Below are 17,068 nucleotides of genomic sequence, written 5' to 3' on the forward strand. Positions count from 1 at the left end.
GAAATCCGTGCGGGCTTAGCTACCTAGGCCCAAAGCGGACAATATCATACTAATAGGGGAGTTGACTTGGGCTTGGAAAGCCCAACAATTGGTATTAGAGCCTAGGTCGAAAAGTGGACCTAGGGGAGTGGGTGTGGGCTCTGTGTTTGGTGTGGGAGGATCTCTCAAAAGATGACATGATTAAAGGTATCTCAAGAATACTTAAGGAATAAAGGGATAGCAGAGCCTAAGTACCTGGATTTCGCTGAAGTAGAGACCAAAGTATCGTGGTATATAGTTTGAGGGGAGGTTTATTGGGATACAAACAATATCCCACGTCTGAATATTAGAAAATAATGTTCTAATATATAAGCCAAAACCAACTTCAATTAATATGAGAAATAGGAGAGTTGGGTTCGGCTTAGAAAACCCAACACTTTGCATTGAGTTTCCAGTTTTCTTGATCGCCAACAACATTTCTTATGTCTTTTAAAGCATACAAAGGAAATATTATTTTATCATATTTTATTTTTTTCGTAATGTATTTTTGTTAGAAATATATCTCACATCGGAAAATCATTTCGTCGAAGAAGCTAATAATCTAAGTAGTAGACAAATTAGTCTGAAATCATACTGATTTAATTTGTTGCAAACTCTCCAACAGCGCCCAGTCGGACTTGATGCAATTGTGATTCTTTCTTATTTTATTTTTAAATAATTGTTTTATTAACTTTTTTTTCATTTGTATTTTTGTTAGTTTGTGACTTTTTGTCGTGGACATATGTAATTCCAACTTAAAGGTGAGACTATCAAGAGAGAGAATGACCATTGACAAAATCAGCATGAGATTAAGGACAAAGACGGTTCCTGCCAGGTCCCCCAAAGTACAAGTGGGGTTCTTCCATATATGTTTTCCGGTAGAGCTTTGTAGAGTAACAATTTTTCTCATCAACGTATTCGGATAGATATTTAGGGTACTTGATCTGCAAGGAATTGTCCTTGATTCTAAGGTTGGTGTGGTAACAAGCTTCGCCATAGAGGTGATTTGCCCATTGTCCGCTCCCCATTGAAGTTTCCGTGTGTGGCTTCTTCCCTATGTTAGGGCTATGGACTTCTCCACCCCACTGCACAGCAGGTGCTCTGTATTTGAGGCTGTTAAACAGTGTACCCGGCCAATAACCCATTACGTTGTTTCCGCAAGTCAACCACCAGTTCCCACTCTTTGGATCCTGCAAATATTTACCGTCGATGGTGAAACATTATTGGGGCATTCACCAAGACAAATATACGAAAAGTGTGTTAATATGTTTTAATCATGTGAGGGACTTTTATAAACTAGAAAATGTTACCAGGAACACGCTAACGGTGATGAAATATTGCTCGTGCGAGGAACTCGAAACAGGTTCAACGGCTGCACCAAGGGCAAAACTTTTAGTTGTTTGCACAAAACCCGCGCATAAGAGGTTGATGCACCCTGTGCTTTTGTATCCATCTTTCTGCAAATCCAAATAGATCAAAGAGTAGTTATAAACTCACATAAGGGATTTAAAAATTTTTCAAAGTTGGTAAATATTTTTATAGGTGTTACTCGCAGTCCATGAGATGAATAGACGTGTGCGGTAGTCTACAAAAACGGCTGGATTCACCTGAAATAGGTTTATTGTCTATTAGTTAACGGTTTAGTTTTAAAGCAAAGTAACAGAACGGACCATCCAACCAGCTTCTAGGCTCGCAAAAATATCTGAGACACCACCAACCAGCCATATCTGAGCAGAGCTGTAGTCGCTAGCCTGAACCCTTGGAGGGTTCAAAACATTTATATCAGATTTCTCCAACAAAATTGGACCCTATGGCGACAATAAATGCCTCCTGTATCATCAACAAAGAATAAGGTGTTTTTCACTACAAGAAAACACGCCTTTTGCAAAGATACGTTGCGACGGATTTCAGCTCTCGCAAATTTGCGATTGATTTGCGAGGGATTTACAAGAAATATAAAAACCCAAGCACATCCCTCGAAAAATTGCGAGGAATAGGGTCGTCGCAAATCCGCTGCTCATTTGCGAGGCATTTACGACAAATTCGCTGGGAAGGTCCCATCCCTCGCAAATCCATAGCAATATTGTGACGACTTTGCGAAAACAAATTCCATAGTAAATTTGCTATGAAATTGCGAGTGAATTGCGAAAGCCATAGCAAATCTATTGCAAAGTTAGGAAAATAATTTTTTATAAATATTACAAAACTTAATATAATTATTCTGAAATACATTTGAATGTGTTCATAAGGTGAATTTACTAACCTTTAAAATTATTTTGATGGTTTTTACAAATTAGATATTCAAAGGTTTGCGATAAATTAGCGACTGATTTGCTAGACCCATAGCAAATTCGTCGCAAATCCATCGCAAATTACTCAAAACATAGCAATTCCCTCGCAAATAACAACCTTAAACCCTTAACCCTAAACCCTAAAACCTAAAGACTAATTACATTACTATTAATGATTAAAAAGATGAATTCAAGACTTATAATCAGAGATAGCAGTGCAACACAAAATTGTTGGAGAATTGGACAATTTGGCAAATATTTGTCTCAATGTACTGAACATATATGTGATATAGTGCTGAGGATCATCATGTTCAGAGTAAGATGCAAAATTGGACAATTTTGGAATGTTTGATGAAAGAAAAGAGTATGATGGCACCATTGGACCTTATAATATACTTGAAAGTTTATTTGACTAATTTTTTTAATTTATTTTGATGGTTTTTACAAATTAGATATTCAAGGTTTGCGACCAGTTTGCGACTGATTTGCTAGACCCATAGCAAATTCTTCGCAAATCCATCGCAAACTACTCAATACATAGCAATTCTCTCGCAAATAACAACCATAAACCCTTAACCCTAAACCCTAAACCCTAAAGACTAATTACATTACTAATAATGATTAAAAAGATGAATCCAAGACTTATAATCAAAGATAGCAGTGCAACACAAAATTGTTGGAGAATTGGACAATTTGGCAAATATTTGTCTCAATGTAATGAACATATATGTGATATAGTGTAGAGGATCATCATGTTTAGAGTAAGATGCAAAAATTGGACAATTTTGGAATGTTTGATGATAGAAAAGAGTATGATGGCACCATTGGACCTTATAATATACTTGAAAGTTTATATGACTAATTTTTTTAATTTATTTTGATGGTTTTTACAAACTAGATATTCAAGGTTTGCGACCAGTTTACGACTGATTTGCTAGACCCAGAGCAAATTCGTCGCAGATACATCGCAAACGACTCAATACATAGCAATTATCTCGCAAATAACAACCCTAAACCCTTGAACCTTTACCCTTAAGACTAATTACATTACTATTAATGATTAAAATGATATCATTCAAGATTTATAATCAAAGAGAGGGCACTAATGAAAATTGCAAATCCTAAACCCTAAAGACTTTGTGAGGGATTTGCTACGGTCTCTTGCAATTCTCTCGCAAATTCTGGAAATATTAATTACATATTTTTATATGCTTGCTTGGGATTTGCGAGGGACCATAGCTAATCCCTAGCAATATTTGTGAGGGATTTGCGACGCAGTGTTTTTATATATAATTAGAAAACCTAGTTTGAACGAAGCTCAAACCTCGACTAATCCGCAGCCAAAAGAGAAACCCTTCTCGAACTCTTCTTCTCTGATTTCTTTTCTCTTCTCCGTTCCCTAATCCTTCTCTTCTCTGATTTCTTCTCTCTTCTCTGATCTCTTCTGTCTTTTCCGGTGAGTCTGCTCCTCTTCTCTCAGGTCCGGTTAACCCTTCTCGAATCCTAACTCCTCCTCTCCCCTTCTAAATTAGGGTTTCTAAATTAGGGTTTCAAAATTGGGGATTCAATTTGGGGTTTAGGGTTATGATTCGATTAGGTTTTTAATTTGATTTTAGGGTTTCAAATTTTGGGGATTTAATTTTGGGATTAGGGTTTCGATTTTAGGGATTTAATTTTGGGTTTAGGGTTTTGATTTTGGGGATTTAATTTTGGGTTTAGGGTTTCGATTTTGGGGATTTAATTTTGGGATTAGGGTTTCAATTCGATTTTAGGGGTTTTAGTTTTTGTTTTTAATTTTGGATAATTTTAGGTTTCTAATGATTTTTACATGTTCTCCTTCTCTTCTCAGATGTCTTCTCGAGACCAAAACGGATCTGTCAACCAAAACCATTACACAAGGTTCATATCTTCACAAGGATTATCTCCTCCCGTCCCTGCTCAAGGGGTACGCTCTACTGGCTCTGCTCAAAGGCTACATTCTACCGCCTCTTCTCAAGGTATCTCACCGGTGCAAAATGATCTTCCTCCTTAGCAAAATGATCCTCCTCAACAAAATGATCCTCCTCCTCAACAATCAACGTCGCGTGTCAACGGTGCAAGTGCCTCTCAAGTGTTTTTCACTTTGGAAGAGTTACTTGCAAGTCCCGGGCGTGCTGGCTTACCAAAACTGGATCCTAAGCGACCTCCGGGTACTATCTGGTGAGAATGTTATGTATCTAACATATAGTTTATCTTTATGTTTTGTATTTTCAATGATCCTAATTCCTTTTATCTTATGTTTTGTAGGATTGACCAGGATTCTTCGGTTGCTGCTACTGTCCGGGCCATTTTTGAAAGAGATTTCAAATCAGCTCATGCCAATTGGACCCAAACACCAGGTCCGGTTGTAAACCGGTGGTTTGAAACTTTTGCGGTAAGTTACAAATTGTTGTTGTGTTTAAATTACAGATTTTGTGTGTTTATCATTCGAATTTGGTTCTGATTCTGTTTCTGATTCATTTTATGTCTTTACAAGCAAACATATAATTGGGATGCGTCCATCAATGGAAGAGTTAGAGCTGAGTTTGAAAAGAAGTTGAAGACCCGGATGAGTGATCAAGTGTCTCGGTGGAAGGGTAAGTGGAGGAAGAAAGGTAATGACGCAATGTCGCGGTGGCTTGATCCTACTGTATGGGATGGCTTGGTCAACTTTTGGTGTGAACCAAAATCAGAAGCAAAGAGTATCAATAGCCGTAATGCTCGCTATAGTGATCCTGATGGCACCGGAATACATAAGCACCGTTCTGGTCAGACCTCTTTTAAAGCCCGAGCACGAAAGCTTGTAAGTATCTCTGTTTAACACAAGTTCATTAATCATATCATATCTACAATATAGTAATATAGTTGTTTCATTTCTCTGTTTTTAGTCTGAGAGTACTGGTGAGCCACTACCTGATTTCCTGCGAGTACTAGAAGACACTCATAGGAAACCTGATGGGTCGTTTGTTGATGGACTGTCTGAGAAGGTGTTCAATGAAGTGTCGTCAAAGATAGCTGAAGCTGAGTCTGAGCTATTATCAGCGGATAACATGGAGAGTAGTGCTTCTGGCGGGTTATCAGTAACTGTGAAGAACCAAATCTATGCCAAGGTAAAACATGCTTTATTGTTTTTGTTAATGTTTGTGTTTGTGTAAACTATGTGTGTAAACACTTATGGTGTGTATATGTTTTGTTGGCAGGTTGCTCCGAAGAAAAAGAACCGGATATATGGGGTTGGTAACATGCAAGCAGAAACATCTTCAGCTCAGATTGGTCAACCGCCTCCTCCTGATGAAGATCCACTTGTTCTAGCTGCGAAGCTTGCTGCTGCCGAAGCTGTTCTTGCAACTCAGGCAACTCAGTTACAGAAGATGCATAGTTATGATGCATACTTTGATTATCTTGCAGAGAAAGATCCAGAGTTTGCTGCAAGGTTTCGCCGAGAAGATACAGCTGTTGGAGACATAAACACCGGAGAGGCAACCGGCAAAGAAGCTACCGGCGGCCAAGCAACCGGCGGAGAAGCTACCAGCGGCCAAGCAACCTGATGAACTCTCTTTCTCTTAATGTGTAATGTGTAATGAACAGCTTAGAACTTGATCTCCCTTGTAAACTTATTTTGTTATTTGAAAACTTAGTACTTCTAATTACAGCTTTAATTTGCATAAGTTATAAGGTTTAATTCTAATTACAGGTTTAATTTTAATTACAGGTTTAATTCTAATTAAGCTAACCAAAATAAAAATTTTAATTTTTTTTATACCATTATTATTATTTGCGACGGAAAACATAATTGCAAAAGCATCGCAAATTTGCGAGAGAGTTACTAGATACGACATTTGCGAGGAAATTGCTTTTTAAACAAGTCCTCGCAATTTGCGNCGGATGAGTGATCAAGTGTCTCGGTGGAAGGGTAAGTGGAAGAAGAAAGGTAATGATGCAATGCCGCGGTGGCTTGATCCTACTGTATGGGATGGCTTGGTCAATTTTTGGTGTGAACCAAAATCAGAAGCAAAGAGTATCAATAGCCGTAATGCTCGCTATAGTGATCCTAATGGCACCGAAATACATAAGCACCGTTCTGGTCAGACCTCTTTTAAAGCCCGAGCACGAAAGCTTGTAAGTATCTCTGTTTAACACAAGTTCATTATTCATATCATATCTACAATATAGTAATATAGTTGTTTCATTTCTCTGTTTTTAGTCTGAGAGTACTGGTGAGCCACTACCTGATTTCCTGCGAGTACTAGAAGACACTCATAGGAAACCTGATGGGTCGTTTGTTGATGGACTGTCTGAGAAGGTGTTCAATGAAGTGTCGTCAAAGATAGCTGAAGCTGAGTCTGAGCTATTATCAGCGGATAACATGGAGAGTAGTGCTTCTGGCGGGTTATCAGTAACTGTGAAGAACCAAATCTATGCCGAGGTAAAACATGCTTCATTGTTTTTGTTAATGTTTGTGTTTGTGTAAACTATGTGTGTAAACACTTATGGTGTTTATGTTTGTGTAAACACTTATGGTGTGTATATGTTTTGTTGGCAGGTTGCTCCGAAGAAAAAGAACCGGATATATGGGGTTGGTAACATGCAAGCAGAAGCATCTTCAGCTCATATTGGTCAACCGCCTCCTCCTGATGAAGATCCACTTGTTCTAGCTGCGAAGCTTGCTGCTGCCGAAGCTGTTCTTGCAACTCAGGCAACTCAGTTATAGAAGATGCATAGTTATGATGCATACTTTGATTATCTTGCAGAGAAAGATCCAGAGTTTGCTGCAAGGTTTCGCCGAGAAGATACAGCTGTTGGAGACATAAACACCGGAGAGGCAACTGGCAAAGAAGCTACCGGCGGCCAAGCAACCGGCGGAGAAGCTACCAGCGGCCAAGCAACCTGATGAACTCTCTTTCTCTTAATGTGTAATGTGTAATGAACAGCTTAGAACTTGATCTCCCTTGTAAACTTATTTTGTTATTTGAAAACTTAGTACTTCTAATTACAGCTTTAATTTGCATAAGTTATAAGGTTTAATTCTAATTACAGGTTTAATTTTAATTACAGGTTTAATTCTAATTAAGCTAACCAAAATGAAAATTTTAATTTTTTTTATACCATTATTATTATTTGCGACGGAAAACATAATTGCAAAAGCATCGCAAATTTGCGAGAGAGTTACTAGATACGACATTTGCGAGGAAATTGCTTTTTAAACAAGTCCTCGCAATTTGCGATTAGTTTGCGAGGGAATTTTTTTCCTCGCAAAAGTTGCGAGGGATTTGCGACGTTGACCGATTTGCGAGAAGCGATTTGCGAGGAACGAACTTTCCTCGCAAATACCTCGCTTTTGTCGATTTGCGAGGGATTCGCTACATATTCGTCCATCGCAAAACCGTTGTTTTCTTGTAGTGTTTAGTTAACCAGATGAAGATTTTATTAGTTTTTGATCAAAAATGGCTTTTAATCTGGTTTAGTTTTGGTAACTATATGTCATAATTTCACTGATTAATTCATTTTTTAACAAAAACAAGTGCTCAATTCAATTTATTTTATTTTATTGCCAAAATTTGGAAATATAGTTTTGAAAATTATACGAAAATTTCATGGAATAAGTTGTTGTACCATATAACCAAAGCCTCCCAAGTTAAAAAAGAAAATCAGAAACGAAAAAAAAAACGATTAGCAAAATATATAAAATAAATTAACACCTTAATACATTGTACGTACCGATCGAAAGTATTTGCCGACTTGGTTTGTTTTCTCAGCTGTTATATTGAAATTACCCTTGTGCTGAAGTGCGTTGTCGAGATAACTATATCTATGAGGAGTTTGTCTCCCAAAATGAGACGGTGAAGAGGCTCTGCTTATGTCTTCTCTACTAACTCTACGAACCGGTATTGTCCCAATGGGACAGGTTCCAGATTTTGACCAAACCTGAGACGTTATTTGTATTTGTTCTGAAGAACCGTTGTTTGGAATTTTAGTCTTCTTTTCACCAAATTCAACACTCGGTTTCATCTGCATGCATGCCTCTGTATAAATGACCAACTTACACGTAATGTGAACATAAAAACCAAATAGGTGGGTGTAGAGTTTGTTTACCTGAATCTTATGGTTCCTTAAAGCGGGATGGTCAAAGGCATGTTGTTTGTAGATATCTATACAATCTATTATATCTCCATCTTCACTCTACAATGTAAATTTTTGGAACTCGATCATAAACGAAAAATATATACACAAGCTGTTATATATTTGCTTTCAGGTTAAGTCCATACCTTGATGGTCTTCAACGCAGGCTTATTAAGAGCCTTCAGTTTCATGTCGATATCTAAAGAACCTTTCCCATAGGCTTCACTGTAAAAGCCAAAAAGAATCACAAACATTAAGAACAATCTCATCTCGGCCTTTCTCTTGTTTTTTTTTCTGGATTGAAGGATGTAGACTTTGAATCTTGAACCTTCATACTTATAGAGTTCACAAAAGAAAATGGTTTATTTTTTAATTAATATTATTATTATAAGTATCCACACACAAAGATTGAAAAACGGAAACCTCATATCTACTTATTAAATAATCATCTGCAGATTTGGAAAATATTTGGTCAATTCTTTTGTGAACTCAGCTCAACTTACCAAATAAGAATGCTTCTATAATTATTAGCTACTCTATTTTGTTTTGACTTTTTTATATTTGTTGCACCCAAATTAATGCTTTGACCATCTTTTGTTCACCATTATGCCTTTGATATTTAATTGGGTGATGACTTCAGGCTATTAAGTAAAGCGATTAGGTTAACAGTAGGACACAAGATTTTATGTTGATTATGTGGACAGAAATTAAACGACAAGGTTTGATATAGTTTACTAAAGTTTCTTTAGTAACTTAAATAGAACCCTACAGTTGGACGTATAAACCCAAACAATCTAAACGACAGTATGGAAGTCATTGTGTTTCACGTCAAGGGAAAGAGGGAATGACGTTAATCCCAAGGGCAAATTGGACTTTCCAACAGAGGAGGAGTGCTTGTTCTAGAGAAGAGCACAGTGAAGTGCCTATAATGGAGAGGCATTCTAATACAAATGGCTAAATTTTAATTAATTCAAAAAATAAACACAAGATTTGGCGTCTTTCGTTTTATCTTCCTTCATCACCAAATAATTGTCAAAAGCTGGCTAAAAATGATAACCATGGTCTTTGAGTAAGTTACCATCACCTAACGAATTGTCTAATTCAGAGTTGTGTCCAGAGTTATAATATACTATTCTCTTATTTTTGGAATTAAATTTATATATTCAAATTAAAATGTATTTTCATATTTGATTTACATTTAGTTCATGCTTTTATGCTATGAAACTCAGATTAACTACCAAAGATGTCTTCAATTGATAGCCTTCAAGCTGAAGATAGTCGAATCTTGGTACCCCTCGGGAACCAACTTCCATACGATACTCAGCTTTGCTGCTTACTACCAAAAGCATGAAGATACTTGACTATGACCTTCTGATAGAAAAAATACGATATCGCCTTATCTTGGTCTAGTGATTTTGTCTACTGATTAAACTGGACAATGGGGCAATTTCCAACCTTGTACCGAGCCGAACGGAATTCGTAGAGTATTTTTATTTTATTTTTGGGTGTGTCCTCCATATACTGTCTGGGTCACGTTCTGTTCTATGCTCATTGGTAGTCACATCAATTCAGACAGCTGGATTATAAGCAATGATTATTGTTGTAATTTTTTTTTGGCTTAGTTCAGTTTCTTACTCTTAACTCAATGTTACGAAAAAGTATACAATTACTATACATTTTGTGAAAAACTATTTAAAGAATAAATCTTGTTGTTGTAATATTTTAAGAAGATTCATTATTAATTTCTCTATCACTTATATATTAATAGAAAAGCACACTTGAAAAAGCCTATGTATCGCCGCCAAAAAGTTCTGTATACCTTTTAGCAAAATATCCTTAAATTTTTTACTTAATTACATTAACATGCCATTATATTTAGAAAACAATTAACTAAATAATACTTAGATATGTCATAATTTCTCACACAAATTTAAATATCAAATATTAAAACTAATTCAATAATTGCATACTATTTTAAGGCAAAATTTCACTAAAATTTACTTACAAATATACAAGTCAAAGTAATATTGATTTCTTAAAATCAATATAAGTAAAATATCTCATATATATTAATAGAGAAGCACACTCTTGAAAAAGCTGATGTGTTGCCGCCAGAGAGATACGTACACCTTTTAGCAAAATACCCTTAAATTTTCTACTTAATTACATTAACATGCAATTATATTTTAAAAAAACAGTAACTAAATAATAATTAGATATGTCATCATTTCTCACACAAATTTAAATATCAAATATTAAAACTAATTAAATAATTACATACTATTTTAAGGCAAAATTTCACTAAAATTTACTTACAAATATACAAGTCAAAGTTATATTGATTTCTTAAAATCAATATAAGTAAAATATTCTAAAAAGACTATAAAACAGATCAATTAATATAAAGTTAATAAAAACAAAGAACATATAAACTTATTAAACATAAAACTTCTAAACATAATCATATAAAAAATGTTATTTTTTATGTTAGTATTATTAGCATAATAATTTAAATAACAAGCTTTCAATAGTTATTATAATTGATTATAGAAAGAAGTATACTACTCCTGAATTATCTCCAACTCATTAAAAGAAAATTTAATTCCCAATAAATATAGATTTATATATATTCATAAATAAATATAAAAATGACAACAAATTAGGAGATATCATGATGTGTGATTATTTATATATATCTAAATATGTAAACTAATTAATCTCAACATTTAGTGTCATTATTCATTAAAAAATAGAAATATTGATAACCGAATAGGAACATACGTTCTAATTGTATATTCATCTATGTTCTATTAAAAAGGAATGAGACAATAACCCTTATTATTATAAATAAACTTAGTACCCAAAAAAATCATAATATATTTAAAATGAGTGACTATTAGATTATGCAAAATTGTTATAGTTACTCGATAAACCATAAATATAATTTTTTTTGATTTTTAAAACACACAAACATATATATTTCCATAATTGTAACATTTTATAAATATTTTCTTTACCACATTCGCATATTTCACGGGTGAAATGTATTCTTACATTAATACATTGATTTTGGAATTTCATTAATTTTTTCATAATGGTTTTTTTTGGTAATAATCGGTCATTTATAGAAAATATTAACAAACCGACTAACTCAAAAGATTTAAATAGCCTGATAAAAAATAAATAAATAAATTAGATTATCTTCAGAAAATTTAGTTTGGAATCCGATTGTTACTAACATATAATAAAATTAAATAATTAAACTACCGAGTAATTTAGTATATATTTTTATAGTTATATAAGAAACATGCAAAATTGTTATGATTACAGAATAAATCATAAGAAGATATGAATTTAATTTTTAAACCTTACAAAAGACATGTTGCAATAAATAGTAATATTTTATCAATATTTTCTGTACCACAAAACCTCTTACACATTCAAAGATTTCACGGGTGAAACGTATTTTTTACATGAAAAATGCAGCTTTGAATAAATAAATAAAAAACTTTAGTTACATATTATATTTGACACAGACGGATATTGGTTCTAGGATAATAATTTTACTTATAATAGTTTTCTTTAAACCGATTTATCCCGCACATAGTGCGGTTGTTACCTAGTATTTATATATTTTAGATAGAAGAACTCTTTGCTAATCATAATTTCATTTCCAACATATATAATAAAAACGAGAATGACCATTGAGAAAATCAAGATGAGATTAAGGACAACGAGGATTCTGGCCAGGTCCTCCAAAGTAAAAGTAAGGCTCTGACTTGTATGTTCTCTGATGCAGATTTGTAGAATAACAGTTGTACTCATCAGCATACTCGGATAGATACTTGGGGTATTTTATCTGCAAAGAATTGTCCTTGATCCTGATGTTTGTGTGGTAACTAGCTTTGGCCCACAAGTAAGATGCCCATTTTCCACTCCCCATTAAGTTATTGTGTGCGGATTCTTCCGCACGTTAGGACTATGGACTTCTCCACCCCACTGCACAGCAGTTGCGCTATGTTTGAGGTAACTGAAGAGTGACCCGGGCCAATAACCTATCACGTTGTCTGCGAAAATCAACCACCAATTTCCGTTGTTTGTATCCTGCAAGCACCATCGATCATTAAAATATTTTAGGATAAAGAGCATACATGTCAGGTTTAAAACATATCAATATAGGAAACTATAGCTTCGAACTTTTGATTTGTCGTAACACCAATTTTTGGGGCATTAACCAAATCACATACAAAAAAAATAGTACAATATTTTAATCTTGCGCGAGGTTTTGGGAGATGATTTTGTAAAAAGTGTTACCAAAATATTTTAAACTATAGCTTCGAACATGCTGGCACTGAAGTAATATTGTGTTTGTGAGGGAGTCGAAACAGGTTCTATTGCTGCACCTAAAGCAAACATAGTAGTTGTTTGAACAAAACCGGAGCATAAGAGGTTGAAGCACCCTGTTTGATTATATCCATCTTTCTACAAATCCAAATAGGAAGACTAGTTATAAACTCTGGAGATGTTATAAAGTCGGTAGTTGTGCAATGATGTACTTACAGTCCAATAGATGAAGAAACGTGTGCGGGAGTCTCCAAAAACACTTGGATTCACCTAAAATAGGTTTATGGCGTTAAATTTACTATTTACTTCAAGAACAAGAAGATATAGTACACTTCTAGGGGTAGAAAATGTACCGCCCAACCAGCTTCTATGCTTTCAAACGTATCTGAGAGTCCACCAAGTAACCATATCTGAGAAGAGCTGTAATCGCTGGCCTGAACCCTCGGAGGATTCCACACATTTATATCGGATTGAGCGCCAAGATAATTGTACCCTAGGGCGATAAGGACTGCCTCCTATATCATCAAGCAATAAGTGTTTAACCATACAAATGATTTAATCGTTATTGTTAGAACCTAATTGCGATTAATTCAAACCATTTGATATTATTTTTTCTTTATTTTGTCAAAACTTGAAATTATAATGATCTAGAAATCTTTACGTCAAAATAAAATTTTCGATAAATTAAAAAATCGGAAACTAAAAACGATGCTACGCACCGATATAAACTTTGGGCGGGGAAGGGTTGTTTTGTCAGCGGTTATATTGAAATTGCCCTTGTGCTGAAGTGCATTGTCGAGAAAACTGTATCTATGAGGAGGTTTTTTCCCAAAACGAGACGGTGAAGAGGCTCTTCTTATGTCTTCTCTACTAACTCTACGAACCGGTATTGTCCCAGTAGGACAGTTTCCAGATTTGGACCAAATCTGTGACGTTATTTGTCCATCAGAACCGTTGTTTGGAATAGTAGTCTTCATTGCACCAAACTCCACGCTCGGTTTCATCTGCATACATAAATGTCCAAAGCAAAATAAAGAAAATTTTACTTATGAAAATTTAACTAACAAATTAATTAGACCAATTTTTTTTAATAAATTTCCGGAGTCTGCAAATGTTTATCTATTTATTTGTTCATTTCTATTAATATAACACGATGAGCCTGCGAAGTGAATAATTTAACGTGTAAGTATTCGAGGAAATAGGTGTGTGTGTATATAATTTGTTTACCTGGATCTTGTGGTTTCTTAAAGCGGGATGGTCAAAGGCATGTTGTTTATAGATATCGATACAATCTATTATATCTCCATCTTCACTCTACAAATAATGTACAATCGAAATGTGAACTCATACGCCAAAAATATTTATACACAAGATGTTATATATTTGCATTCAGATCCAGGCAATTACTTTAATGGTCTTCAACGCAGGCTTATTAAGTGCCTTCAATTTCATATCGATATTTAACGAACCTTTCCCATACGCTTCACTGTAAAAGCCAAAGAGAATTGCAAACATTAAGAACAATCTCATTGTGGCTTTTTTCTTTATTGTATACTTTTTCCAAGGTTGAAGGAATAGATTTATAGAGTTTAAAACACCAAATGATGTAATAAAATTATTATGGTAAGATATTGAATATTCACACACAAAGATTGAGAAAACGGAAACCTCATAGTTAGTTATTGACAAATGACAATTATCTGCAGATTTTGCAAACATATTCAGTCAATTTTTTGTGAAATTCATAGCTCAACTTACCAAATATGAATGCTCCTGAAATTAATAGTCATATATTTTGTTATGCTTTTAAGTTGGTGAAAAACATAATTAAGTTAACATATATGAATGCTCCTCCGACGTTTTTGGTTGTTTTGGTTGTTTTGGTTTCTTTTTTACTGTTCTTTTTCCCTAAATAATTCTTTGGTAATGCTTCATTTTGATTATTAAGGATAAGATTTAATCTTTCTAAGTCAAAACAAAGTTTTACTACACATTTAATGCAATTAGTTTCATAGACTTGCTCTCGTGATATAAAGCATGGATGTAATTTCCTAATTCAATGTGGTAGGATTCTACTGTCCAATTTTGGTTCCTTGCTTGATCACTACAGAATTTTCCAAATCATATTTCCATGATCTTTTAATATTCTATTATTTTTGGCCAATTAGATAATTGCGAATATACTGCAAAAGCAACTGAGAAAATGCTAAGCATGTCAATGAAGATATTTTGGTCTCGCCAATATTCATAAATCCGGTAAACTTAAATATGTATATATTTTTTTGATAACGCAGGAATGATCGTAAAGGCTTCCTATGTCCAAAGACTAATCTCCTGGAATTGGAAGAAACCATGTTAAATTTCGAACTCTCGTGGTCAATGCTACTCGAACTCAGGTGACGGAACTTTTCTCCCTTTACCACTGGACCAAGGCGACTTGGTTGTTGAACTTAAATATTGATCATCACCATCTTTTCTAGGAACTCATTTTATAACATGTTAGCCTAAATTTCTCAAACGTTTTTGGCTAGATATGTTGGAGTTGAATCCTTTGACTGAACGTGCAAAAAGATAGAGCTGAATTAAATAAGAGGAAGAAGAAGAGAAATGCTCTCAGGAAGTAGCAAAGAAGAAATGCAAGTTACAGAGGAAGCAGAGAGAGTTCCTCTCAATGCTTTCTCAGCATCGATTTGTGTGTTATGCAACAATACTACTGAAACTCGGAATCACCTCTTCTTATCCTGCAATCTTTGTGTTTTCTGCAACAAGAAGATCATTCTATATTAAGTAGTATAATATTTTCACATCTAAAATTCAACTCTAAAATCTAGTATGGTTAGTCATTATAATACTTAACAGAGACATTCTCCAATAGTTCTATAATGGATGAGAAAAACGATTATGGCTACAGATGCATGTGTAGAGGTTACACAGACATAATGGATGAGAAAAACGATTATGGCTACAGATGCATGTGTAGAGGTTACACAGACATTTTGCTGAGTTTTCCACGCTCTTTTCCGGTCGTCAGCTCCCTCATTCTCAGCTGTGCTCTATTTTTCTCCTATGTTTAGACAGAAGTACACACAGAAGATGAATTCTCCCTTTTTCTCTCTTTTCTTTGTTTTGGTTTTGAAAAGACATAAACGACTTGGACGAGAGAAGAGAGAAACTGATTTTCTACATTGCATTCTTCGATTTTGTAGAATCAGAGATTCACACAATAAATTTGTTTAAGGGGAAACTAAATTCACTTAACAATCTCTCCTAATAAATCGATTCAAAACTTTTTAGAAAAAAAAATTGAATCTCTTGATGAATAAGGTAGGTTTTCTCTCAAGAAAAATTGAAGAAGTAGGATTTTTATATTAATTATATGGATCCTTTGCCTAGATAACCCCCTATTTATATGAAATATCTAGGTTACAAGATAAGTAAAACTTCCTTAAATCTAGGTCTTAATCTTCCTTTTCGGCTTTGTCTTAAATATTTTTTTTTATGTGTTTAAAAGTAGGAGGTCAGCATGACGACATTCATGGGCTTTTCCCCACAAGCCCATTTAACAGGCCTTAGCCGAGATTCCCCCGTTTAATCATATTTTGGGATTATTTGGTTTGTTCTTGGTTGAGGTCGATATGCCGTGCGTGCCAATTCCTGTACCAACAATTAGCTCCCCTCCAGTTCGATAGATTCGAATATTCATTCGAGTCTTCGAACTATAGAAAAATATATTCGATTTAAACTTCAGGAAAACCGAATTAATCTTATGGAACATACGCACCGTTGCGGTCGTCGTTTCCGTGTTGACGCATGTAATTTATCAGCAGCATTTAGGTCGGAAGCCAAAATGTCACATAGATCATGTTCAATTTTCATAGGTTTGCCGCCCACTTCATTCTATAAATACCTGAGTTCACTCCTCATTTTTCACGTGTACTTGTTGTACTGTCATTTTCTTTGAATTTTTTTAACAATCTTCGAGTTTTCCTATCTATTCTTCCACATTCTCTGACCAATCAAAAGATGGTGAATATTGCCAACATCCCTACTTCCTCCGAAAGCGACGGTGAGCCACTAGTTCACCGCAACACTAGACTAGCAGCTCGGAGGTTAGAAGACGAAGCCTAGTCTTCATGGGCTCCTGCATTTGAGATCCCTGAACTGAATAACAACTGAGATCGGGATGACGATAGAGGTAACACTATAGTTCATTCCAACCTGCCAATCGAAAGCCCTGTATCTGATCCCTCTTTGCCTCTGCGTGAATCCTCCAAGGA

At 34.8% G+C, this 17,068-nt stretch overlaps 2 pseudogenes; both read right to left on the bottom strand.

The window, feature by feature from the left end:
* Positions 828-8,716, bottom strand: LOC104709408 (annotated as a pseudogene).
* LOC104706912 lies at positions 12,172-14,321 on the bottom strand (annotated as a pseudogene).

The sequence above is a fragment of the Camelina sativa genome, chromosome 8 (genome assembly GCF_000633955.1).
Source record: "Camelina sativa cultivar DH55 chromosome 8, Cs, whole genome shotgun sequence".
Classification (NCBI taxonomy): Eukaryota; Viridiplantae; Streptophyta; class Magnoliopsida; order Brassicales; family Brassicaceae; genus Camelina; species Camelina sativa.